Here is a 27368-nt window from a genome sequence, read left to right as displayed (position 1 = left end):
ACGTACGATATAAAATTAAGTGTATCTGCTCGGGTGCATGTGCACTCCTTTTAAAACTTACCTGTAAGGTTTAACTTTTAGTTACAGCTGAGACATGAAAATGGTCCCTGCAACATTTTTATTTTAAGTTTGAATGAAAAAATGCTTCAAAGAAGGGGGGGGGAGTCATAAGAAACAAACACTTTCCCCCTTGTTTATGACTCTGTTTGCTATAGCAACATTAACATACATGCTTTTCTTAGCTGTGGAAAATTACATGGATGGGGAAGAGAGATTGTTGGTACTTTGTAGTTTCATTTAACTTTATTAAATGATCCTATTGGCTAGAAACCAGTGCTGTGCCATTAGCTGGCAGTTAGTACCACCCTGATGACATTACATCATCAGAGGATGGGATATTATAACATCTCTAGGAGCCTATCATACAATGTTGAAACTCAAACTGGTGAATGACAAACTGTTGTCTCAGAACCAAGGACTACTGAGGGATAGCTTGCATCACTTAAGTGATACATTATCTATTCATCCCTGTAGCCAGTAACAAGCAACAGATCAAGTATTAATGAGATTTACTAACTAATCACAGCTGTCTCTCAAGTAAAAAGAGATGGGCTTTCTTTGCTGTTTAGCTATGACATAAGACATTACCTGCAACCTGCTATGGGGCTATAGAGAAAAAAAAAAGTTTCCTTGTCAGGACGTCTTTTTTTTTTTTTTTAGTGAGTTTAACATCCAAAGCAGAAATTAGTTTCTAAGTACAGAAAAACTGGATTCAATTTGGCTGGTTTGGATAGGAAGAGTTGATCAAAGACATTTTTAGATAACATTTTATTTTATTTTATTTTATTGTCACTTAGTGGAACAATGCCAAGATAAGTGCATACATTTTATTATTATGATTATTATTATTATTATTAGGAAAAGTGAATAGTAGGAAATAATTGGAAGGATTTTCATGATTTTATTCAGTCTAAAGAATGATTTATTTTATTTTATTTTTTTGAGAAGGCTGCTTCTCCATGAGTGAAAATAATTTCCTCAACAACATGGAGTACACAGAAGTCATTGTAGGTTCTCTAAGCATCTAACAATTGCATAAACACTCAAGTACTGCAGACAAACTAATCTAAAGAATTTGGCAAACATGTGACATTGAAATGAGAAATCACATACCAGTTTCTGGCCAGAATTTCACTAGTGACTTTAGGAACTGTATTATGGTAATTAATAAGCAATAATAGCTTGTGGCTTATCTAATGCTTGGGTACTTGCCAGATACTTGTGTCTTGGATTGGCTACTGTTGGAAACAGGATACTGGCTTGATGGACCCTTGGTCTGACCCAGTATGGTATATCATATGTTCTTATGAACATAATTTCAATTTCATTAAACTGAGAACTGAAAGGAGATCAGTGGTTTTTTGTTTATAAATTGCAAAAAAATAATTTTTCTATCCTTTCCTATGATAATAAATTCTTTTTTTTTATGACCATAAGAACATAAGTGTGTTTTTGTCTCCTGTTGAGTACAAGATGATAATTTTCAAACTGCTTGCATAGCTGTAAGATCTATTGTACATGCAAACTTTACTGAATATTTTCAAAGTGAACTTAGGACTAGTATAAATTCACTTTGAAAACATTCAGATAATTGGCTGAGTACATGCACACATTCATTCACGTAAAGTTACACTTCCTCTTTGGAGGGAATAACTTTTGCATATACACTTATGCACATACTTTTTAAAATCAAAATTCTGCTGTTGCGTTTGGTAGTCCACGGGCTGCCCCCACGGACCGCCATATTCACCCTCCTGGTCAGCCACAGGCTCCTGATATACCCGAGGCCCTCCTGCTCTTCCCGTGGTGGAATGCTGCCCGACCTCCACGTGGCAGGATGCCGCCCACTCCAACCATTGGTGCTTTCTCTTAGGCGAGCGCACACCCGATGCTGCCTGATTTACAGGGCCCGTGGCAAGAAATGCTCTGCTACGCTGCTGGATGACGCCAGATGCTGAGGCCTATAAAAAGCCCTTGTTGGATCTGCTTCAATGCCTCAGCAAATAGGTCCACCTACTCCAGAGTAGAGCATGTTGCTCCAGGTTCCAGTCTTCAGTTACAGCCTTGTCTTCAGTTACCGCCTTGCTTCTATCTTCATCTCCTTCTTTGTTGCCCACCTGTTCTTCTCCTTGTCTGCCTGTCCTGCCTATCCACCCCACCTCTCCTCTCGGCGGATACCTGGTATGACCTCAGCCTGATCTCGGATATGTCTGACCTTTGTCTGCCTCTGACAACTGCCTAATCTCAGATACGCCTGACCACTGCTTGCTCTGACCACTGCCTAATCTCAGATATGCCTGAGTGCTGCTTGCCTTTGACCATTGCTCGGATCTAAGACTCACCTGACATCCCACGTGATCCAAGGACCACCATTTCTGCCATCAGCAGAGACCCCACCTAACACCTGCCGGCCCTGGCACCCAAAGGCTCAACTCGAATGTCCTGCTGGGTCTCTGCTTCGCCTGGGTCCGCCTGCTGATGGTGGGAACTTGCAAGGCTTCTCCCTGCAGGTTGCAACAATCCTGCCTCATCCCAACAGTCCACTCATGCAACATCTGCCCCAATTCAATGCCACCCCTCTCCTTTCCCTCTCCCCAGTGCATCTAAAAGTACATTTGAAACCAGGATACATACCTACTTTTGTGAACACTAAGCCTGGGTCAGTTTTAAAAAGCCATTTACATACACAGATCCAAGTTTTAAGTGTACAAATATCATTGAAAATTCCCCGTATGGAGTGAATTTTCAAAAGGGTTCAACATGAAAATATAGCATATATGTGCACAAGCAGCATGTATGTGCATATGTGCTATTTTATAAAACTCGAGTACATACGTGTTTTCCATTTTGCGCATCCATTTTACCAGGAAACAAGGGATGGTCTAAGGGCAGTCCAGGGAGAGGTTTTGAAGTGAGTGCCATAGTTGCTATTTTGTAAGAGATATATGTGTACACATTACTGAACCTATTTGTACACTTTTACATCTGCAACTTGACTTGTGCTAGTAAAATGGGATTTGTCTGTTTTCTGCAGTTTCTGAGTGGGATGTCTAGATGGACTCATGGATGTTCAGGGTGAAGTTCTAAAGGATCTAGGTGATCTGGCGAAGGACTGAGTGAACTGGTGCAGGTATCGGAAAATTCATGATTCAAATACATGCCCAAGTAAGTTATTTTCAAAATGGTATACTCATATACTTTATAAAATATCAGTCTTCATGTATAAATCAGGGTTATTATGCATATGCTATATATTTTTCTCACCTAAATTATGTGTGTGCATATTTATAAAATAGGTAGAGAAGGTATGCATTTTCTTGCATTGAAAATATTTGCACATACTGAAACATATGTGCATACTTTGGTGCAGAAATATGTGTTTTTATATAAACTGTGCAGCTCCTGCTGCATAGTTTATAAAATACTAGCATTAATCTTGGCACATGCACATATGCTCGCAAGTACAAATACGATTCAAAGTTAGACTCCTCATGGTAATATTCAGGAAACTGGCGAGTGGACGAGTTATCTGGCTAAAGTTAGCAGGATGATTTGTTGCAGATATTCAGCGGAATAAATGTTCTGTTGAATTATACTCACTTAAAGTTATCCAGCTGCCTTTAACTAGCTTTTGAATATGGCCGGTTAGGTCTAAAGTTATCCAGCCTTGTGTGACCAGATAACAACTGAATATCTTCAAAATAATATCCATTTAAGTAGCACTCCTTTGTAAAAAAAAAAAAAAAAAAAAGAAAGAAAGAAAGAAAGAAAGAAAACTTTAATTGTGGACCTCGCAGCCTAAGTCTCCCCCCATCCTCACTAAATAAATAAAATAAATCAATTATCATGCTGACCCTCTAGCCATCCCCCTCCTTCCCCACTAAATACAAAAATAAAATAGTGCCTCCTCACTACTCCTTATACCCATCCCATGCCACCTGTCTAGTGGCATAGCCACAGGTGGGCCTGGGTGGGCTGTGGCCCATCCATTTTGGGCTCAGATCCACCAAATCAGCATTGCCCAGTGGTCTAAGAAAAGTGGCCGTGTTACTGGGCGGCTATGGGCTAGCCTGCTACTACCAGGTGTGCACACCCAGGGGACCGGTAGACAAAGAGAGGAGGAGGCCCGCAAGACCCCAGGTGGCTGAGAAGAGGACGAGGCCCAGGAGGCTGCTGGTGGACCTCATTCCACTGGTGACTGAAAAGAGGAGGAGGCCATCCCACTGCAGCTAGCAGGTGCTAGCAGGTGCCTTATCCTAATCTCATGATGCAAAAGATCAGCATAGAGGAAGTGCTAGCCCCGTGAGTTTTGAACAGAGCAGGGGTGGCACACAAAGAGTAGCAACAGAACAGGCTCTCTCTTCTGCTCCCAATGGGGACCCTGTTTGAGTTTTGTGTTTGTGTGGGTGTGAGTGAATAGGAGCCTGATCGGATTGTGTGTGTGAGAGCATGGGAGCCTGCCTGAGGTGTATGTGCATGTGTATGTGTATGTGTGTGAGTGTGAGTGTGTGTGTGTGTGTGTGTGTGTGTATGTGTGTGTGAATGGGATCCTGTCTCAGGGTGTGTGTGTGTCTGCATGAATGTGTGTGTGTAATGGGAGCCTGTCTCAGGATGAATGTGTGTGTGTGTATGAATGGGAGCCAGCCTTAGTGTATGTATTTGTGTGTGTGTGTGTGTATGTGATTGGGAGTCTGCCTGGGGGGGTATGTCAATGGGGGCCTGCCTGAGGGGTTGTGAATATGAAGAAAGTTTTTGCTTGCTGCATGGAACAAGCAGGTTAAAATAATTTTAAATACATAAATAAACTAATCTACAACATGCTTAGAGTGACTGGAATTGAAGTTCCCAGGTATAGAGAGTGGTGGACCTTCCATCTTTATGTCTGCCATTTTGAAATATTTTATTGCTGGATGGAAATTTTTTAAAATTGTGTATGAACTTTTAATTATTGGATATTATTCTATTCATCAGTTTTCTGGAAATAATCTTTTTATTGTATGGTGTTACTAATATGATTGATTTATATTCCTTGATTTTAATGTCTAAAGAATGATTTATTAGGACTGGTGATGTTTGTTTTCCATTGCTGCAGTGCATACAGAGTCTAGCTTGTTGCAGTTTTCAGTTTGGTTTTTGTCTACATGTTTCTATTTATACTTTATGGGCTCTTTATTCTGTATTTGATGAGGGTCTGTCTATATAACTGAGGTGGGATAATCTGCTAGCTTGTAGTTTCTGTGAAGGGATTTATTTTATAGTAGCCTGGTTTGTTCTGTTTTCCCCCATAGGAGATACATTGGTGTTTTAAGGTCTGGTATAATATTTGTATTGTTGATTTTCATAGATAGGGTTGTTGCTGCTTGAGTGTTGGCATTTAGCACTGTTTTAGTATGGGAATTTTACTATATCATTATTGTTGTTCAGTTTACTCAACTCAGTTTCTGAGGACCAATTTCAAACCAAACACGTGTTACAATAGGCCTAATACCATATGGGTTTACTGGGTGACGCCACAGCAGTGCATGCATTTCTGTACAAAAAATTGGTGCCAGCTGCAAATATTCTGTGTTAAAAAACAGAACAAGATGGGGGGGCAGCACAGTAACTGTTTGCACAGGTCAGCAAAAATTCTATCACTGGCCCTGGCTGCAGAGCTGAACACATGGCGACCTAAGAAGAGGAGGCTGTGTCATAGGGCCACTGCAGAGCCCATCCTGTGGTAGCCCAAGAAAAGGAGGCTTAGCAGCAAGGAGGCCCAGAAGAGAGGGAGAGGGCTTGATAGAGTGACTATGTGTGTGCATTGTGAGAGAGAGAATGGAAGTGAGAAGCCTGTGTGTGTATGTGTATGTGTATATGTGTGTGAGAGAGAGAGAGCATATGGGAATGGAGAGCCTGTGTATGAAAGAGAGAGAGAGAGCTTGTGGAAATGGAGAGTCTGTGTGTGTGTGTGTGTTTGTGAAAGACAGAGAAAGCACGTGGGTGTGAGAGCCTGTGTGTGAGAGAGAGAGCATGTGGATGTGAGAGCACGTGTGTGTGTGTGTGTGCATGCATGTGTGTGTGTGAGAGAAGGCGAAAGAGAGAGAGAATGTGGGTGCAAGACCCTATGTGTGTCTGAAAGAGAGAGCATGTGCGTGTGAGAGCCTGTGCAGGTATGAGAGAGAGAGCATGTGGGTGAGAGAGCCTGTGTGTGTGTGTGTGTGCGCGCGTATGTGTGTGTTTGTGTGTGTGTGCATGCATGAGTTTGAGAGTCGGAACCTGCATATAAGTGAGAGCACATGTGTTTGTAGGAATGTGGTAATGTGAACCCGCATGAAAGAGATTGTAAGAGTGAAAGCCTGTGTGTTTCTATGGTGAGAAATGGGAATTTGTGAGATATACCATATGAGAGTGGGAATCTATGTGTGGGAATAGAAGCCTGTATGTGAAAGAGCATGTGAGTAGGGTTGCTAGTTGGCTCCAGAATTTCAGGATAGGCTGATCCAGTCCTGGTTTTACCCCATTGAATGCTGGGAGTTATTCTGATTTCCCTATTGCATTCCCTAAGAAAAGCAAGGCTATAAGTACCTGCACGCAGAGGAGTAAAACTAGGACTGGATCAAACTGTCATAAAAATCTGGAGCCAGTTGGCAACCCTACATGTGACAGTAAGAGTGAGAGCCTGTGTGTGGGTTCATGGGAATGGGAGCCCATGTGAGAGTGAGAGCTGTGTATGTGTGGGAATATGAACGTGTGTGAGAGGGCATGTAAGAGTGACAGCCTATGTGTGCGTGGTGTGTGTGTGTGTGTGGGGGGGGGGATAGAGCATGTGAGAGCAGGAACCTGTATGTATGGGAATGGGAACCTGCATGTGAGAGAGAGCATGTGAGAATGAGAGCGAGAGCCTATTTGTGTGTGGGCAACAATTTAGGAAGTGGGTGGATGGGAGGGCTTTGGGGGGGGGGGGAAGGTGGCAGCATGAGGGGTTTGTAGAGAAGAGGAGGCACTATTTTATTTTTATATTTAGCAGGGAGGAAGGGGAGGGCTGGAGTGCTGGCACAATCATTTGATTTATTTTTAAATTTAGATGGGTTTGGGGAGATTCAGGTCAGCAGGGGTTTTACATTTGTGGAGGGGTGGGGGGAATCAGGCTGGGAGGCTCGCAATTTAGTTTAGCTTTTTTTTTTATTTATTTTACAAAGGAATGCTAATTATCCAGATATCTTTTGAAGATATCCAGTTAAGTAGTTAGTTATCTGACTCTGAAACAGGTCTAAAGTTATCCAGCTAACTTAGACATAACTGAAATTCGGCTAAGCTAGCAGGATAAATTAGGCACATCCCAGAATGCCTCTTTTATATCTGGCTAAATTATAGAGGATAATAACTTACTTGGCTATAATTTAGCCAGATAAGTGGCTCAATATTGCAAAACTTGCCATTTAGATGGATAACTCATGAGTTATTAGTCTAAATGGCTTTGAATATTGATCTCCCTGAGACTAATCGGGATGTGCATTTGTTTAAAATGAAACCATAAAACGCAACAAATAAGGCTAATTCATTTTATTCAGGGGCCCCGAAACGAATTTGATGCCTCCCAAATGAAACAAATCTTATTCTTTCATTTTGTTTTAAACTAATGATTCTGGCCTAGATCTAGGCCCAAAGCTGAGGCCTTGGCCCGAGCGTGATGCCATGGTCTGGGTGGAGGCACGGGCCGAGGCCAGCGCCTCAGCCAAGACCCCCAAAAATAAAGCAAAGAAAAGTACTTACCTTATCCATTGGGTATCCGACAAAGGACAGGTCCCAATGCTGGAGCCTAGGCCCAGACCCAGTGCTGATAATGCAAACTTGCCCAGAAGCTGGGTCCCAAGGCTGGCACCTTGGCCCAGAACCAAAGGCTTTTACTTGCCTTATCCTGCTTGAGCTCTCCACTGCTTTTGACACTGATGATCACCACTTACTCCTTAATACTTTGTTTTCACTTGGCTTTTGAGACTCCATCCTGTCCTGCTTCTCTTCTTACCTCTCCCATTGTACTTTTAGTGTGTTCTCTGGTAGATTCTCCTCTATCACCATCCCAATATTAGTTGTGTGCCTCAGGGCTTTGTCCTGCGTCCTCATCTTTTTTCTCTCTATACTAAACTCTTTGGTGCTCTGGTTTCCTCCCATGGCTTTCAGTACCATCTTTATGCTACTGACACCCAGATTTACCTTCCTACACCAGAAATGTAATTAGGAATCCAGTCCCAAATCTCAGCTCACGTGTCTGACTTTGGTGCCTGGATGTCCCACTACCATCTTAAACTCAACATGGCCAAGGCAGAACTCATCTTTCACCCTGAACCAACTTCACCTCTTTCACCTTTCTCTATTTCTTTTGATAGCATTGGTGTTCTCCCAAGTCTCTCAGCCCATAACTGTGAGGTCATCTTCAACTTCTGTCTCTCCTTCTCTACACACATCCAAAACACTCCTAAAATGTATCATTTCTTTCCTTATAACATCACCACAATTCTTCCCCTCCTTTCCCAACACATATCTCTCGTTTAGACTACTGCACTTAGGCCCTCACAGGTCTTCCAGTGAATCATCTCTCTCCACCTCAATCTATCTAAAATTCAGCTGTGCAACTTATCTTTCACCAGAGTCACTACACTCATATAACCCCTCTTCTCATTTATTTATTTATTCAGCTTTATATACCGGCTTTCAACTTAATTTCAAGGCGGTTTACACTGATAGAATTTGCAGTAGCAACATTCAAAACACATTTATACTGAACCTATCGTTATACCTGTTACATCATTTTTCAAAATCGTTAAATTAATAAAACAATACTTTTACATAGACTAAAACCATTTTAAAATACAATAATACTGATAAAACCCCAATCATTTCTTTCCCTTCCTCCTCATTTCTTTCTCTTCCTCCTTCCCTTCTTCATGCCCTCTTTCCCGTCTTTCCCCCCTTCCCTTCTAACCCTTCTTCCCCTTATTCTCCTTATTCTATCTCATCCGCTGAGTAAAACTGAGGTAGGAAGGGTCAATTATTTTGAGTAAAAGCCTGCTCGAATAACCAGGTTTTTATCTGCTTCTTGAAACTATTGATATTTTCCTCTGTACAAATTTCAACAGGTAATGGATCCCTATCTGTTTTTACATACAGTTCAAGCTCCTCTTACTCAACTACAAGAGCCTTCACTCTGCAACTCCTCACTAACTTTCCTCTTTTATCTCTCCCTACACCCCTCCTCATAAACTCTCTTCATGTCTATCTATACCCTTCTCCTCTACTGCCAACTCCTGACGCTGGGCTTTTCACCTGGCTACCCTGTATGCTTGCAATAGACTTCCTAAGTTGGTGCATCATGCTCCCTTTCTTACCTTATTGAAATCCAGTCTAAAAACCCAGCTTTTTGAGGTTATCTTTACATTTTAACCTTTGATTAACTCATGCACAGCCTTTTTGACTTTAACTATTATAAATAAGATTCCTAAAGTCACTTTTGCCCTATGGGGGAAATCTTTAAAGGGCCACATGCATAAAAATCAGAATTTATTCACATGGCAGGGCCCTGCACACGCAGCATGCATTTTCAAAAAAGGCCCGGCCATGTGCATAAATCCTGACACGTGCACAAGTGCTGGGCTCTGAAAAAGGGATGGGCCGGGGGGAGAATTGTCTGGGCAGGGAGGGGCAGGGTGGAGGCTGACCGGGACAGTGGCCATTAGTCGCTGTTCCAGGGAAGTGCACACCGGCAGCCAGTTGGCGCGCGGAAGCTGCTTCTGCTCCAGCGGAGCAGTAAGTACCTAAAACAAAAAAGTAGGGATAGTTAAGGTTTGGTTAGGGGTCGGGGGGAAGAGGTAGGAAGAGTAGAGTTAGAGATAGGAAAGTTCCCTCCCAGTCCACTCCTTAATTGGAGCGGACTGGGAGGGAAATGGTGAAGGCCCAATGGCGTTGCTGGTCAAAATTTACTAAAATTCACCCCCCCTGCATGCGCTGCCCACACATGCGCACGAGAATTTTAAAATCTGGCCCATCCGTGTGCATGCACTGGGAACCGCAAGCACATGGATGCGCACGCGCTCCTTTTAAAATCTTGATTATGCTGTAAGCTCAACTTAGAAGGACCATGTCTTAGGTGTTTTTGTACAATGCTGTATGCATGAGATAGTGCTACAGAAGTGATAAGTTGTAGTAGCATAATACAGGCATCCAGGACCTCACTCACTCGCAACCACCCCCTGACAATCAATTAAATACAGAGACATTATTGGGTAAAACAAGGCCGCAGCTTTAATCACCAAACGGTCCGAGCCTTTAACACAGAAATAACAAAATACATCACATATTTTGGTATAGCAAACAGCCCCCCACCGGTCTATCCGCCACCATCCGGCAAGATAGCTTAACCAGCCACACGGCTCGCTCTTTGGCCTCCCACACACCAGGTTCTGACTCCCGCCTCCCACCTGTCGGGAGCCAACCTGGGTGGACTCCCGCCACCAAATAGCAAGGAGTCTGGCCAAGGAGCTCCCGCCACTTTCCGGCAAGGAGCCAACCACTGACAACGTCCCCGTTGCCAACCGTTTGCTTATTACCATAATCCATCCAACATATCACCATATTGAACCAGTATGCTCGGACCAACCGCGCTGCGACAAACACTTAGCCCCAACAATTCCCCAAACAAAACAACTAGCCAAAAGGGTGGGTGGGAGGGTCGCGGAAAAACGAACCGACACAAACCGCTAAGCCCCAGAACTGCCGCGCCGAACTCACTCTCCCCCTCCCTTCCTTAGCTTTCAAAATATTTTTAACCAATCCGCCGTTCCCACGATTCCCGCAGTTTTCCCTGGGCCAATCCCTGACTACCACGCTCACTCTCTCCACTCGTCAACCCCCCCCCCCCCCTTCTCTTTATTTTTTTGTACGCGATCCCATCCCGTCGTTCTAAACCCGCATCGCGTCTCGCTCCCCCCCCCCCCCCCCCCCCCCCCCCTTCACCGTCCGCTCCTCGAGTGGGCCTGGGCCAGCATTAGTCCGACCGTCCAGACACAAGGTCCGTTCGGTCTTCCATAATACAGGCATCCAGGACCTCACTCACTCGCAACCACCCCCTGACAATCAATTAAATACAGAGACATTATTGGGTAAAACAAGGCCGCAGCTTTAATCACCAAACGGTCCGAGCCTTTAACACAGAAATAACAAAATACATCACATATTTTGGTATAGCAAACAGCCCCCCACCGGTCTATCCGCCACCATCCGGCAAGATAGCTTAACCAGCCACACGGCTCGCTCTTTGGCCTCCCACACACCAGGTTCTGACTCCCGCCTCCCACCTGTCGGGAGCCAACCTGGGTGGACTCCCGCCACCAAATAGCAAGGAGTCTGGCCAAGGAGCTCCCGCCACTTTCCGGCAAGGAGCCAACCACTGACAACGTCCCCGTTGCCAACCGTTTGCTTATTACCATAATCCATCCAACATATCACCATATTGAACCAGTATGCTCGGACCAACCGCCACAGGCACAGGCAATCAATGCCCTGTGACCCCCCAAAGATGCGACCTTGTTTACCTTGGAAATAACTCTTCCAAGGCCTCTTGAATCGAGTTCAGGAACAGGTCCATTCCTAAGAAGGAAAGGTGCACCCCATCCTCTCGGAATAGACCCGTAACCGCACCCCATGACCAATCATATTTGATGTGGCGACCCCCCAGACGTGATAACCAGGCCCCAATTTGCTGGTTCGCCTTTGATCTGCAACGTCGCCACATAATGTTACCCCCCTCCTCAACTGGCCGGACAACAATGTCCGACCAGCACAAAATAGTCGTAGGCAGCAATATGGATATTGTCATTAAGTCCTTCCGAACTATGTTGATAAATTGCTTGGCCGTCATTGTACCCCAATCATTTCCCCCCAAATGCACAACCAACACCCGAGGCGCAGCACGACGCTCTCGCTCGCGCTTCACGCAAGGAATGAGCTCGTTCCAAAGCATTCCTCTGCGCCCCAACCAACGAACCCGCACCCCTCTGTGCTGCAGCTCCAAGTGCTGGCCATAAGGACGGCCGCAGGCATGTCTGTGCGCCCAAAAAATGTATGAATGCCCAATGATCCACACTTCCATTGTCTCAGGCACCGCACCTGCAAAGAAACAGAAGTTAGATATTGCTCATTTACGCCCAGCATCCGGGCGAACATAACTCCTGTACGCTCCAGACCTCCACCGGCCAATCCGCTGTATTACGTTTCCGGTCAACCCCGCACTTGCCGCCGAAGTTGCCGCTCCAATTCTAAAGGAATGCGTCCCAAATCGCCTTCCTTCCAAACCTACCAAGTGCAAAGCCCTACGAAGTACCATTGCAAACTGATACTTAGTCAATGGTCGGAGGTTCTCATGCACCAAAAAGTGTTCCGCCCCTTCAGGGCGCCTTTGACAATATAACCCTGCATTTCGCACTGGACACGAAACTAACCCCGGCACTGCGGACAACACCACCGGCGAACCGCGCCCCTGCTGATCCGTTTTTGATTTAGGAATCATAATCACCACCGATTTATTTGTCACCACTATGTTCCGCGCTAAAACTCCTGGATAATCCCTGTTACCAACCGCGCGAGCTACCAACTCACTGATCCGGAAGGCTCCAAAGAACGCGAAAACAAATGCCACCCTAAATAAACACGTTTCATACGAGGATGAGCACACTTCCGACAAAACTTCCCACAACATGACTAAAATATCATGCGTGATTGGAAGTCTCTGATCAGGCCTACTGACTGTCCCCCGAGACCAACCCACCAACAACCGTCGCACTATGAATCGACCCGCTGGAAATCCCCAACCATGCGCTTTCATGAAGAACGAGAAACCTGTCAACTGCCGACCTACCGCCGACCGCGAACAACCACTCGCCCTCGCGTGCTCGATGAATCGCACTAGCGCCATATCCGAAATCGGACCTCCCCCCCAACCTAAAGCCAACAAAAACGCTGCCACCCTTCTTGCCCCACCCACATAACTTTTCCATGTTGAAGGAGCTAATGAAGCTCGCAGCATTTTCCAGGATTCTGGGAACCAAATCTCCAAAGGGAAGACGGCACCGGTATTCCACAAAGCTCCGCTTCTGGGGCAAGTTCTCGAAACAAATCCCACTTGAAACGAGAAAGAGAGTCAGCCACACCATTAGATACTCCCGGAACATGTCGGGCCCAAATTGTCACATTTAAGAACATACATTGTAAAATCAACTCACGCAAAAGCTCTGAAACGCGACAACAACGAGCCGATCTCTTGTTGATAACTTCGACTACTCCCATATTATCACTCCAAAACACCACTCTCTTTCCCCTTAACTGAGCTCCCCAGATGTGCACCGCCACCACAATTGGAAATAACTCCAGGAACGCGATATTCCTTGTAACCCCCGCAGTTACCCAGTCGTCCGGCCAACCAGCAGCACACCACGCTCCTTGAAAATAAGCCCCAAAACCCACTGACCCCCGCCGCATCCGTGAACAATTCCAAATCTTGGTTTGACATAGGGTCAGATTGCCACAATGCCACTCCATTAAACTTATCCAGGAAAGCATCCCATAACCGCAGATCCTCTCGTAACCAACGCGAATTCCTAACTCTATGATGCCTTTGTTTTAATCCACACATCGCATGTGACAACCTACGCAAGAACACTCTGCTCATAGGTATGACTCGGCAAGCAAAATTGAGACTTCCAACTAATGACTGTAATTCTCGCAAAGTCAACTTAGGTCGACTCACGGCTTCTCTCACCAAGACACGTAAATGCTCCACCTTATCCACCGGCAAACGCGATACCATAGCCACTGAATCAAGCTCAATTCCTAGAAAAACCAGACTAGTACTAGGCCCCTCAGTCTTATTCTGCGCAAGAGGAACCCCAAAATCTTCAGCCACTCTCTGAAAACATTCCAACAAACGCCCACATTCTCCTGACCCGGCACCACCCACAAACAGAAAATCATCCAAATAATGCACTAGCATTGTGGATCCAGCTTTGGTCTGAACTACCCAGTGCACAAAGGAACTAAATTTCTCAAAATAAGCGCAAGCTATTGAGCAACCCATCGGCATGCACTTATCAAAATAATACTCCTGTTTGAATCGAAACCCGAACAAATGGAAACTGTCCGGGTGAACCGGCAATAGTCGAAAGGCCGATTCAATATCAACCTTAGCCATCAAGGCACCCGGACCGCCCCGCTTGACTACACGCACCGCCGAGTCAAAAGATGCATATCGCACCGTACATAATTCTCTAGGGATGCCCTCATTTACCGACCTGCCCTCTGGGAAAGAAAGATTGTGAATAAGCCTAAATTTACCAGGCTCCCTTTTAGGAATCACTGCCAAAGGAGACAACACCAAATCCTGAAACGGAGCCTCCTTGAACGGACCAGCAATTCGTCCTAATACAATTTCTGCCTGCAACTTATCCTGTACCACTTCAACCGATCGCCGCACTGACGGACAATTGTCCCCCCCCCCTATTTCCCTTCCCCCACCAAACGGTATCCGAAAACCATCTGTAAAACCCTGCAATAATAAAAACGCCGCTTCCTTGATCGGGTACTCACTCAACCAAGGCCGCATCACATCCACTCTAATAGGAGTCGGCGCTCGTTCACAACCCCGGTTTACTTGAACTTTTTGCGGACTGAGCCGCGGCCGCACCCTCTCCCTGTCGCTTGAAGCATTTAGCAGCCGGATGTCCTGCTCCACAAGCGGAGCAAGCATGCCGGAATTTACAATCCGGGAAGTTGCATGTGGAACGATTATATCGCCAGCACACATCACTTCGCCCCCCACCACTCTGTCCGGATCCACTAACGGAAGCGTCCCTCCGAAAGGACCGCCCTGATCCGACGCCAGCCCCTAAACCCTGCCCCGAACCACCCGCAGGAGCCTTGGTGGCCATCTGTGTAAGCCAAAGCCCCACATCCTGCGTTCCCCAAGAAATGAACTTATTCTCCTCCATACGGTCTCGGAATCTCTCATCATAATTTAACCAAGACCAACCCTCATAAGTCTTGCTAGCCGCTAGAATAGCATCGGCATAAGATAACAAAGGTCCATATTGAGCAGGATCCTGTTTTCCCACCACACTTGCTAATCTTAAAAAGGCGCGCATCCAATTATGGATATTTCTGGCCACCTTAATCTGCGCACCCGGAAATCTCACGCCTTTACTACGCTTCTTCTTCTCCTTACGCTTACCCCGCCTACCCTCCAGCAATTGGAATATATCAATAAACTGTCTCCGTCTGATTCGCCTGCGCAGGGAACGCGGTACCTCTTCCCAAAGCTCCGTAAAGGCCACCAACGCAGGGGCACCTCGAACGGAAACCCCTCCCCCCGCCTTTCCCACCTTCCCTGAACTCGCCGAACTAGACGAGGAGGAAGAGGAAGAAGAAGATGAAGACGATGAATCGGACGAACTAGAACGGACCCTTTTTCTTTTCTTCTTACCCTTCCCCGACCTTGCAGACCCCCTTTTTTCCCCCACACTAACTTCCGCTATATCCTCTTGTACAGCTTTTTTTACCACCGTACCCCCTCCCCCCTTTTTTACCTCCCCCAACTCCCCTGCTCCTCTATCCCTAGGGACCATTCCCTGTCTCATCCTGGGAAAAATAATAAACTCACCCTCCTGTTCGGGTTCCTCCAACACCTCATCCGCCATGTTTAACTGCGCTCTCGGAGCTCCTGCCTCCTCTCCAGGCTCCTCATTTCTCCAGGCTTCCTGCCTCGACGGACCCGGCCTCTCATCATCCTCCACATTTTCATCTCTCTGAGGAAAAACCGCAGAAGCAGAAGCAGAGGCCAAACCCGCCACGAGATCCCAGTCTCGCTCCACCCCAATCCCAGCCAACCCCCAATTGCTTCCCCCCATATCCCCTCTTGAAAGTCTGCCTAAGCCAAGACTCTCACTCCCCCTACCTGCACTCCCCTCCCCACCAGATAACCATGGGCAGGGAATAGATCTTCCCCTCCCCCTTCCCCCTTGCACAGCGCTCCTAGGCAATCCCCTACCTCCTGCTCGTCCCCGAAATGAACTGTCTTCACTCTCCCTTAAGCCCCCCGCCTGCTCCCGGGCTAGAAGCAATGTAGAAAACACCGCCCCTTTTAGCTCCTCTAACTCTTCGAACACCTTGCCCTTCTGAAACTTCAGAATTACTTGCAGGCACCCCCCTTGCCCTCCGACCACGCGAACCAAACAGCCCTGTCACACTGCTAAAAGTCCCACACTCAAATCCAGCATCGGCTGAAATCGCACCCCCGGCAGATCTGGGCACCCCGCCCCCTAGCACTTCTCTTCCACTCCGCCCCGAAGCACGCGATCGAGCTAATCTCGTGCCCCTCCCCCTGCCTGCTCCCCGAGCCGGAGCCGCCTGAGCCGGCAGAAACAAGCTCCCGACTGGCTCTCCCTCACCGCCCATCGGCACTCCCCTGCTTGCAACCCCTCCCCTCCGATCTAAACCGCCCCTGTCTCTGCCTCTGTTATAGCTCACCCGCTCCGGGACTGCTCGCATTTCACCACTGCAAACCGTGTCCTCCTCTGGCACCCATGCGGCCTCCTCCGAATCAAGAAACGCTGCAAGAACCTGATCCAGCTCCTCAGCTTCCAAGTCAGCTCCCCCGCTCGCCATCTCGACTCGCCTACTATCTCCACTCTCCACCTCCGCCTCCTGCACAGATCACAGCAACCCGCAGGAACCGACGGTACTTTATTTTCTTAGTTTTTTTTTTTTTTTTTTTTTTTTTTTATTAATTTGCTTCAGTCCTCCTAACCTTCTTTCGCGGAAAAACGAACCGACACAAACCGCTAAGCCCCAGAACTGCCGCGCCGAACTCACTCTCCCCCTCCCTTCCTTAGCTTTCAAAATATTTTTTAACCAATCCGCCGTTCCCACGATTCCCGCAGTTTTCCCTGGGCCAATCCCTGACTACCACGCTCACTCTCTCCACTCGTCAACCCCCCCCCCCCTTCTCTTTATTTTTTTGTACGCGATCCCATCCCGTCGTTCTAAACCCGCATCGCGTCTCGCTCCCCCCCCCCCCCCCCCCCCCCCTTCACCGTCCGCTCCTCGAGTGGGCCTGGGCCAGCATTAGTCCGACCGTCCAGACACAAGGTCCGTTCGGTCTTCCAGTACATTTTATATAACATTATTGTCAGCAGGAAATAGCCCTTAAAAATAGCAAAGATGCACTCAGATGTGAAAGTCTTGTTTCAAACTATTGTGACCTGAAAAGGAATAATACAGGCATCCAGGACCTCACTCACTCGCAACCACCCCCTGACAATCAATTAAATACAGAGACATTATTGGGTAAAACAAGGCCGCAGCTTTAATCACCAAACGGTCCGAGCCTTTAACACAGAAATAACAAAATACATCACATATTTTGGTATAGCAAACAGCCCCCCACCGGTCTATCCGCCACCATCCGGCAAGATAGCTTAACCAGCCACACGGCTCGCTCTTTGGCCTCCCACACACCAGGTTCTGACTCCCGCCTCCCACCTGTCGGGAGCCAACCTGGGTGGACTCCCGCCACCAAATAGCAAGGAGTCTGGCCAAGGAGCTCCCGCCACTTTCCGGCAAGGAGCCAACCACTGACAACGTCCCCGTTGCCAACCGTTTGCTTATTACCATAATCCATCCAACATATCACCATATTGAACCAGTATGCTCGGACCAACCGCGCTGCGACAAACACTTAGCCCCAACAATTCCCCAAACAAAACAACTAGCCAAAAGGGTGGGTGGGAGGGTCGCGGAAAAACGAACCGACACAAACCGCTAAGCCCCAGAACTGCCGCGCCGAACTCACTCTCCCCCTCCCTTCCTTAGCTTTCAAAATATTTTTTAACCAATCCGCCGTTCCCACGATTCCCGCAGTTTTCCCTGGGCCAATCCCTGACTACCACGCTCACTCTCTCCACTCGTCAACCCCCCCCCCCCCTTCTCTTTATTTTTTTGTACGCGATCCCATCCCGTCGTTCTAAACCCGCATCGCGTCTCGCTCCCCCCCCCCCCCCCCCCCCCCCCCCCTTCACCGTCCGCTCCTCGAGTGGGCCTGGGCCAGCATTAGTCCGACCGTCCAGACACAAGGTCCGTTCGGTCTTCCATAATACAGGCATCCAGGACCTCACTCACTCGCAACCACCCCCCTGACAATCAATTAAATACAGAGACATTATTGGGTAAAACAAGGCCGCAGCTTTAATCACCAAACGGTCCGAGCCTTTAACACAGAAATAACAAAATACATCACATATTTTGGTATAGCAAACAGCCCCCCACCGGTCTATCCGCCACCATCCGGCAAGATAGCTTAACCAGCCACACGGCTCGCTCTTTGGCCTCCCACACACCAGGTTCTGACTCCCGCCTCCCACCTGTCGGGAGCCAACCTGGGTGGACTCCCGCCACCAAATAGCAAGGAGTCTGGCCAAGGAGCTCCCGCCACTTTCCGGCAAGGAGCCAACCACTGACAACGTCCCCGTTGCCAACCGTTTGCTTATTACCATAATCCATCCAACATATCACCATATTGAACCAGTATGCTCGGACCAACCGCCACAGGCACAGGCAATCAATGCCCTGTGACCCCCCAAAGATGCGACCTTGTTTACCTTGGAAATAACTCTTCCAAGGCCTCTTGAATCGAGTTCAGGAACAGGTCCATTCCTAAGAAGGAAAGGTGCACCCCATCCTCTCGGAATAGACCCGTAACCGCACCCCATGACCAATCATATTTGATGTGGCGACCCCCCAGACGTGATAACCAGGCCCCAATTTGCTGGTTCGCCTTTGATCTGCAACGTCGCCACATAATGTTACCCCCCCTCAACTGGCCGGACAACAATGTCCGACCAGCACAAAATAGTCGTAGGCAGCAATATGGATATTGTCATTAAGTCCTTCCGAACTATGTTGATAAATTGCTTGGCCGTCATTGTACCCCAATCATTTCCCCCCAAATGCACAACCAACACCCGAGGCGCAGCACGACGCTCTCGCTCGCGCTTCACGCAAGGAATGAGCTCGTTCCAAAGCATTCCTCTGCGCCCCAACCAACGAACCCGCACCCCTCTGTGCTGCAGCTCCAAGTGCTGGCCATAAGGACGGCCGCAGGCATGTCTGTGCGCCCAAAAAATGTATGAATGCCCAATGATCCACACTTCCATTGTCTCAGGCACCGCACCTGCAAAGAAACAGAAGTTAGATATTGCTCATTTACGCCCAGCATCCGGGCGAACATAACTCCTGTACGCTCCAGACCTCCACCGGCCAATCCGCTGTATTACGTTTCCGGTCAACCCCGCACTTGCCGCCGAAGTTGCCGCTCCAATTCTAAAGGAATGCGTCCCAAATCGCCTTCCTTCCAAACCTACCAAGTGCAAAGCCCTACGAAGTACCATTGCAAACTGATACTTAGTCAATGGTCGGAGGTTCTCATGCACCAAAAAGTGTTCCGCCCCTTCAGGGCGCCTTTGACAATATAACCCTGCATTTCGCACTGGACACGAAACTAACCCCGGCACTGCGGACAACACCACCGGCGAACCGCGCCCCTGCTGATCCGTTTTTGATTTAGGAATCATAATCACCACCGATTTATTTGTCACCACTATGTTCCGCGCTAAAACTCCTGGATAATCCCTGTTACCAACCGCGCGAGCTACCAACTCACTGATCCGGAAGGCTCCAAAGAACGCGAAAACAAATGCCACCCTAAATAAACACGTTTCATACGAGGATGAGCACACTTCCGACAAAACTTCCCACAACATGACTAAAATATCATGCGTGATTGGAAGTCTCTGATCAGGCCTACTGACTGTCCCCCGAGACCAACCCACCAACAACCGTCGCACTATGAATCGACCCGCTGGAAATCCCCAACCATGCGCTTTCATGAAGAACGAGAAACCTGTCAACTGCCGACCTACCGCCGACCGCGAACAACCACTCGCCCTCGCGTGCTCGATGAATCGCACTAGCGCCATATCCGAAATCGGACCTCCCCCCCAACCTAAAGCCAACAAAAACGCTGCCACCCTTCTTGCCCCACCCACATAACTTTTCCATGTTGAAGGAGCTAATGAAGCTCGCAGCATTTTCCAGGATTCTGGGAACCAAATCTCCAAAGGGAAGACGGCACCGGTATTCCACAAAGCTCCGCTTCTGGGGCAAGTTCTCGAAACAAATCCCACTTGAAACGAGAAAGAGAGTCAGCCACACCATTAGATACTCCCGGAACATGTCGGGCCCAAATTGTCACATTTAAGAACATACATTGTAAAATCAACTCACGCAAAAGCTCTGAAACGCGACAACAACGAGCCGATCTCTTGTTGATAACTTCGACTACTCCCATATTATCACTCCAAAACACCACTCTCTTTCCCCTTAACTGAGCTCCCCAGATGTGCACCGCCACCACAATTGGAAATAACTCCAGGAACGCGATATTCCTTGTAACCCCCGCAGTTACCCAGTCGTCCGGCCAACCAGCAGCACACCACGCTCCTTGAAAATAAGCCCCAAAACCCACTGACCCCGCCGCATCCGTGAACAATTCCAAATCTTGGTTTGACATAGGGTCAGATTGCCACAATGCCACTCCATTAAACTTATCCAGGAAAGCATCCCATAACCGCAGATCCTCTCGTAACCAACGCGAATTCCTAACTCTATGATGCCTTTGTTTTAATCCACACATCGCATGTGACAACCTACGCAAGAACACTCTGCTCATAGGTATGACTCGGCAAGCAAAATTGAGACTTCCAACTAATGACTGTAATTCTCGCAAAGTCAACTTAGGTCGACTCACGGCTTCTCTCACCAAGACACGTAAATGCTCCACCTTATCCACCGGCAAACGCGATACCATAGCCACTGAATCAAGCTCAATTCCTAGAAAAACCAGACTAGTACTAGGCCCCTCAGTCTTATTCTGCGCAAGAGGAATCCCAAAATCTTCAGCCACTCTCTGAAAACATTCCAACAAACGCCCACATTCTCCTGACCCGGCACCACCCACAAACAGAAAATCATCCAAATAATGCACTAGCATTGTGGATCCAGCTTTGGTCTGAACTACCCAGTGCACAAAGGAACTAAATTTCTCAAAATAAGCGCAAGCTATTGAGCAACCCATCGGCATGCACTTATCAAAATAATACTCCTGTTTGAATCGAAACCCGAACAAATGGAAACTGTCCGGGTGAACCGGCAATAGTCGAAAGGCCGATTCAATATCAACCTTAGCCATCAAGGCACCCGGACCGCCCCGCTTGACTACACGCACCGCCGAGTCAAAAGATGCATATCGCACCGTACATAATTCTCTAGGGATGCCCTCATTTACCGACCTGCCCTCTGGGAAAGAAAGATTGTGAATAAGCCTAAATTTACCAGGCTCCCTTTTAGGAATCACTGCCAAAGGAGACAACACCAAATCCTGAAACGGAGCCTCCTTGAACGGACCAGCAATTCGTCCTAATACAATTTCTGCCTGCAACTTATCCTGTACCACTTCAACCGATCGCCGCACTGACGGACAATTGTCCCCCCCCCCCTATTTCCCTTCCCCCACCAAACGGTATCCGAAAACCATCTGTAAAACCCTGCAATAATAAAAACGCCGCTTCCTTGATCGGGTACTCACTCAACCAAGGCCGCATCACATCCACTCTAATAGGAGTCGGCGCTCGTTCACAACCCCGGTTTACTTGAACTTTTTGCGGACTGAGCCGCGGCCGCACCCTCTCCCTGTCGCTTGAAGCATTTAGCAGCCGGATGTCCTGCTCCACAAGCGGAGCAAGCATGCCGGAATTTACAATCCGGGAAGTTGCATGTGGAACGATTATATCGCCAGCACACATCACTTCGCCCCCCACCACTCTGTCCGGATCCACTAACGGAAGCGTCCCTCCGAAAGGACCGCCCTGATCCGACGCCAGCCCCTAAACCCTGCCCCGAACCACCCGCAGGAGCCTTGGTGGCCATCTGTGTAAGCCAAAGCCCCACATCCTGCGTTCCCCAAGAAATGAACTTATTCTCCTCCATACGGTCTCGGAATCTCTCATCATAATTTAACCAAGACCAACCCTCATAAGTCTTGCTAGCCGCTAGAATAGCATCGGCATAAGATAACAAAGGTCCATATTGAGCAGGATCCTGTTTTCCCACCACACTTGCTAATCTTAAAAAGGCGCGCATCCAATTATGGATATTTCTGGCCACCTTAATCTGCGCACCCGGAAATCTCACGCCTTTACTACGCTTCTTCTTCTCCTTACGCTTACCCCGCCTACCCTCCAGCAATTGGAATATATCAATAAACTGTCTCCGTCTGATTCGCCTGCGCAGGGAACGCGGGTACCTCTTCCCAAAGCTCCGTAAAGGCCACCAACGCAGGGGCACCTCGAACGGAAACCCCTCCCCCCGCCTTTCCCACCTTCCCTGAACTCGCCGAACTAGACGAGGAGGAAGAGGAAGAAGAAGATGAAGACGATGAATCGGACGAACTAGAACGGACCCTTTTTCTTTTCTTCTTACCCTTCCCCGACCTTGCAGACCCCCTTTTTTCCCCCACACTAACTTCCGCTATATCCTCTTGTACAGCTTTTTTTACCACCGTACCCCCTCCCCCCTTTTTTACCTCCCCCAACTCCCCTGCTCCTCTATCCCTAGGGACCATTCCCTGTCTCATCCTGGGAAAAATAATAAACTCACCCTCCTGTTCGGGTTCCTCCAACACCTCATCCGCCATGTTTAACTGCGCTCTCGGAGCTCCTGCCTCCTCTCCAGGCTCCTCATTTCTCCAGGCTTCCTGCCTCGACGGACCCGGCCTCTCATCATCCTCCACATTTTCATCTCTCTGAGGAAAAACCGCAGAAGCAGAAGCAGAGGCCAAACCCGCCACGAGATCCCAGTCTCGCTCCACCCCAATCCCAGCCAACCCCCAATTGCTTCCCCCCATATCCCCTCTTGAAAGTCTGCCTAAGCCAAGACTCTCACTCCCCCTACCTGCACTCCCCTCCCCACCAGATAACCATGGGCAGGGAATAGATCTTCCCCTCCCCCTTCCCCCTTGCACAGCGCTCCTAGGCAATCCCCTACCTCCTGCTCGTCCCCGAAATGAACTGTCTTCACTCTCCCTTAAGCCCCCCGCCTGCTCCCGGGCTAGAAGCAATGTAGAAACACCGCCCCTTTTAGCTCCTCTAACTCTTCGAACACCTTGCCCTTCTGAAACTTCAGAATTACTTGCAGGCACCCCCCTTGCCCTCCGACCACGCGAACCAAACAGCCCTGTCACACTGCTAAAAGTCCCACACTCAAATCCAGCATCGGCTGAAATCGCACCCCCGGCAGATCTGGGCACCCCGCCCCCTAGCACTTCTCTTCCACTCCGCCCCGAAGCACGCGATCGAGCTAATCTCGTGCCCCTCCCCCTGCCTGCTCCCCGAGCCGGAGCCGCCTGAGCCGGCAGAAACAAGCTCCCGACTGGCTCTCCCTCACCGCCCATCGGCACTCCCCTGCTTGCAACCCCTCCCCTCCGATCTAAACCGCCCCTGTCTCTGCCTCTGTTATAGCTCACCCGCTCCGGGACTGCTCGCATTTCACCACTGCAAACCGTGTCCTCCTCTGGCACCCATGCGGCCTCCTCCGAATCAAGAAACGCTGCAAGAACCTGATCCAGCTCCTCAGCTTCCAAGTCAGCTCCCCCGCTCGCCATCTCGACTCGCCTACTATCTCCACTCTCCACCTCCGCCTCCTGCACAGATCACAGCAACCCGCAGGAACCGACGGTACTTTATTTTCTTAGTTTTTTTTTTTTTTTTTATTAATTTGCTTCAGTCCTCCTAACCTTCTTTCGCGGAAAAACGAACCGACACAAACCGCTAAGCCCCAGAACTGCCGCGCCGAACTCACTCTCCCCCTCCCTTCCTTAGCTTTCAAAATATTTTTTAACCAATCCGCCGTTCCCACGATTCCCGCAGTTTTCCCTGGGCCAATCCCTGACTACCACGCTCACTCTCTCCACTCGTCAACCCCCCCCCCCCTTCTCTTTATTTTTTTGTACGCGATCCCATCCCGTCGTTCTAAACCCGCATCGCGTCTCGCTCCCCCCCCCCCCCCCCCTTCACCGTCCGCTCCTCGAGTGGGCCTGGGCCAGCATTAGTCCGACCGTCCAGACACAAGGTCCGTTCGGTCTTCCAAAGCGGTAATTCGGAATAGAAAGCAGGCTACTGAGGAATTAGCTTTATTATGAGGACAATTTTCAAAATGATTCCACTGGGTAAATAGTGTTTTACTGGCATTAGCTGGCTGCTGAGAATTATCCTCCCTCTATGTGGCTAAAAGCCCTCACATTGTTCCACAAAAGGAAAACATTTAGCTGCACCAAGAGGATTTTTTGCAGGGTGAGTGTAGATCTGGTAAGGAAAAGTATGCATGGGCATGGCATTTTCAAACCTTTGTGTGTAACTTTCCAGTAAATTTCTACCTGCAGATAAAGCAGGTGTAAGTGACCACATGTAATTTGTAGAGGCGTGAAGGCCAGTAATATCCTTTTGTGTCTGTTGTTTCATTGGATGGAGGTTGTCACCCAAAGTTTGTTTCATGTTATTTTGGGGTGTTTTCCTTTCCTTTTTTTAAATTTTGGCAAATAGCATGTACCATTTCTGAACAGTGTGCATTATTTGCAAATAGCATGCACCATTCAAAAAGAGTGCACACTAAAAAATGATAGATGATTTAAAAAAATGAAATTCAATATTGTTTTCTAGCATTTCTTTTTTAAATTGATATGAAATGATATAGACAAAGTCAATGAAAGCACATCTTTAATACGTTGTACTGGCAGCAAGTTTCAAAGGCAAAGTATGCATATACTTTAGCTTTGAAAACTGGTGTAAAGTCTATGAGTCAACAGTGCATCCACTCTTTGTCCCAATGCAGTCCATTTGAAAATTACCCACTTGAAGACTGACGGAAAAGTCTGAAAAACTATAGAATGATATTCTTCTTTACTAGGAATTTATAAAAATCAAGTACAGTATTAGACTTTGATTTTCAAAAACAAGGTCCAGTGTATTAACCCTGAATATTGGAGGATGCTAAAAGCACTAGTATATATGATGTTACGTGCAGGTTAGCCTCACCTTGGTGACGGGAAAAGTAATGGAGACTTTGCTGAAGGAAAGAATAGTGAACTATCTACAGTCAGGAGGATCTACAGTCAGGATCTACAGTCAGGAGGATCTACAGTCAGGAGGATTGCTGGACCTGAGGCAGCATGGATGCACTAAGGGAAGCCTGTCAGACAAATTTGATTGATTTTTTTTGATTGGGTGACTAAAGAATTGGATCAAGGAAGAGCACTCGATGTGATCTACTTGGATTTCAGCAAAACTTTTGATACAGTCCCACATAGGCTTGTGAATAAAATAAGAAGCTTGGGAGTGAGCGCCAAGGTGGTGGCATGGATTACAAACTGGTTGATGGACAGAAGACAGTGTGTGATGGTAAATGGAACCTACTCTGAAGAGAGAACAGTGTTAAGTGGAGTGCCGCAAGGATCAGTGTTGGGACTGGTCCTGTTCAAGATCTTGTAAGCAGCATTATGGAAGGGATATAAGGTAAAGTTTGTCTTTTTGCAAATGATACTAAGATCTGCAACAGAGTAGACATGCCAGGAGAAAATGAGATATGGGAAGGTTGAACAGTGATCAAAGATATGGCAATTGGGATTCAATGCCAAGACGTACAGAAGGATATGGTAATCCAAAAGAGCTGTATGTGAAGGGGGGTGAAGGGCTGTTGTGCATGGAGCAAGAGAGATACTTTGGGGTGATAGTGTCTAACGATCTGAAGATGGCGAAGCAATGTGGCAAAGCAATAGCTAAGCCAGAAGAATGCTGGGCTGCTAGAGAGAGGAATAATCAGTAAGAAAAAGGAGATGATAATCCTCTTCTACAGGTCCTTGGTGAGGCCTCACCTGGTGTATTGTGTTCAGTTCTGGAGATTGTATCTCAAAAGAGACAGAGACAGAATGGAGGCGGTCCAGAGAAGGATGACAAAAATGATGGGGGGTCTCCATCAAATGACTTATGAGGAGAGGTTGAAGAACCTAAATATGTATACCCTGGAGGAGAGGAGGTGCAGGGGAGATATGATACAGACCTTCAGATACCTGAAAGGTTTTAATGATACATAATTGAAAAACCTTCTCCATTGGAAAGAAATCAGTAGAACTAGGGGTCACGAAATGAAACTCCAGAGAGGACGACTCAGAACCAGCATCAGGAAATATTTCTTCACGGAGAGGGTGGTGGATGACTGGAATGCCCTAATGGAGGAGGTGGTGAAGACAATAATGGTGAAAGATTTCAAAAGAGCATGGGATAAACACTGTGGATCCCTAAAGGCTAGAGGATGGAAATGAGGAAAAGAGCATATGGGGGTAACTTGCTGGTGTGGCGGTTACTACCCTTAACCAATAAGCCTTCATACTGTTGATACAACTCCACTAGTGCTCTCTACTTTAATGGCAGGGGGAAAAGAGGAAAAGGGGAATTATTTTCAGACAGCAACCAACAAGACATTGAATTTTACAGTCTGGGAAAACAAATAAGCATGGGGGTAACTAGCTGATTCAGCTGTTATTACCCTTAACCAATAAGTCTCTTATTTGTAATGCAACTTCAACATTGCTCTCTGCTTCAACGGCAAGAAGAATTGGACTCAGACAGCAACCAACAAAGGCCCTGACTTTGACGGTTTGGGAAACTAAGTATGAGGGTAAACTTGTATTGTGCGGCAGCTGCCACCCCCTGATGCTACCATTATGGGGGAGACCTGTATGGTGCGGCTGATGGACCATTTGGTCCTTTTCTGCCATCATTTCTATGTTTCTGTGTTATAAAGTAGAACAGCAACATCAAAACCCTGATGAAAATTCCATGGAAAGACTAGAACATTAGCAGTAAATGTCCTTATCTTGCTTTTTCTTTGCTTTATAATATGTTCCAGTTCAGCACAGACAATGTACATGTCTCTTGATCTTCTGAAAATACTGCATGTAAGATGATCGATTTCTGGAGGTACCAGCACCAGGTTCTGTTTTTCAAAATGGTTATGTTGGTACATATAAAGGGGCGGATTTTCAGAGCCCTGCTCGCCTAAATCCGCCCAAAACCGGGCGGATTTAGGCGAGCAGGGCCCTGCGCGCCGGTGAGCCTATTTTA

General features: G+C 47.5%; 1 protein-coding gene and 1 long non-coding RNA gene across 6 annotated transcripts in view; one reads left to right on the top strand and one right to left on the bottom strand.

Annotated features, from left to right (window-relative positions):
- DNAJC5B (DnaJ heat shock protein family (Hsp40) member C5 beta) overlaps nt 1–27368 on the bottom strand; it is a 106497-nt gene that overhangs the window by 73266 nt on the left and 5863 nt on the right. The window lies entirely within an intron of this gene.
- Nucleotides 3110–27368, top strand: part of LOC115085407 — a 150129-nt gene continuing 125870 nt past the window's right edge. For 4 of the 5 annotated variants that reach the window (XR_003854836.1, XR_003854834.1, XR_003854835.1 and 1 more), the window contains exon 1: nt 3110–3225. This is a non-coding gene — a long non-coding RNA (uncharacterized LOC115085407). The remainder of the gene's footprint in view (nt 3226–27368) is intronic. The other variant, XR_003854833.1, reaches the window with a different exon arrangement.

This window comes from Rhinatrema bivittatum, chromosome 2, assembly GCF_901001135.1.
Source record: "Rhinatrema bivittatum chromosome 2, aRhiBiv1.1, whole genome shotgun sequence".
NCBI lineage: Eukaryota > Metazoa > Chordata > Amphibia > Gymnophiona > Rhinatrematidae > Rhinatrema > Rhinatrema bivittatum.
The sequence above is the reverse complement of the archived record's forward strand: the minus strand, read 5'-3'. Positions and strand labels throughout refer to the sequence as shown.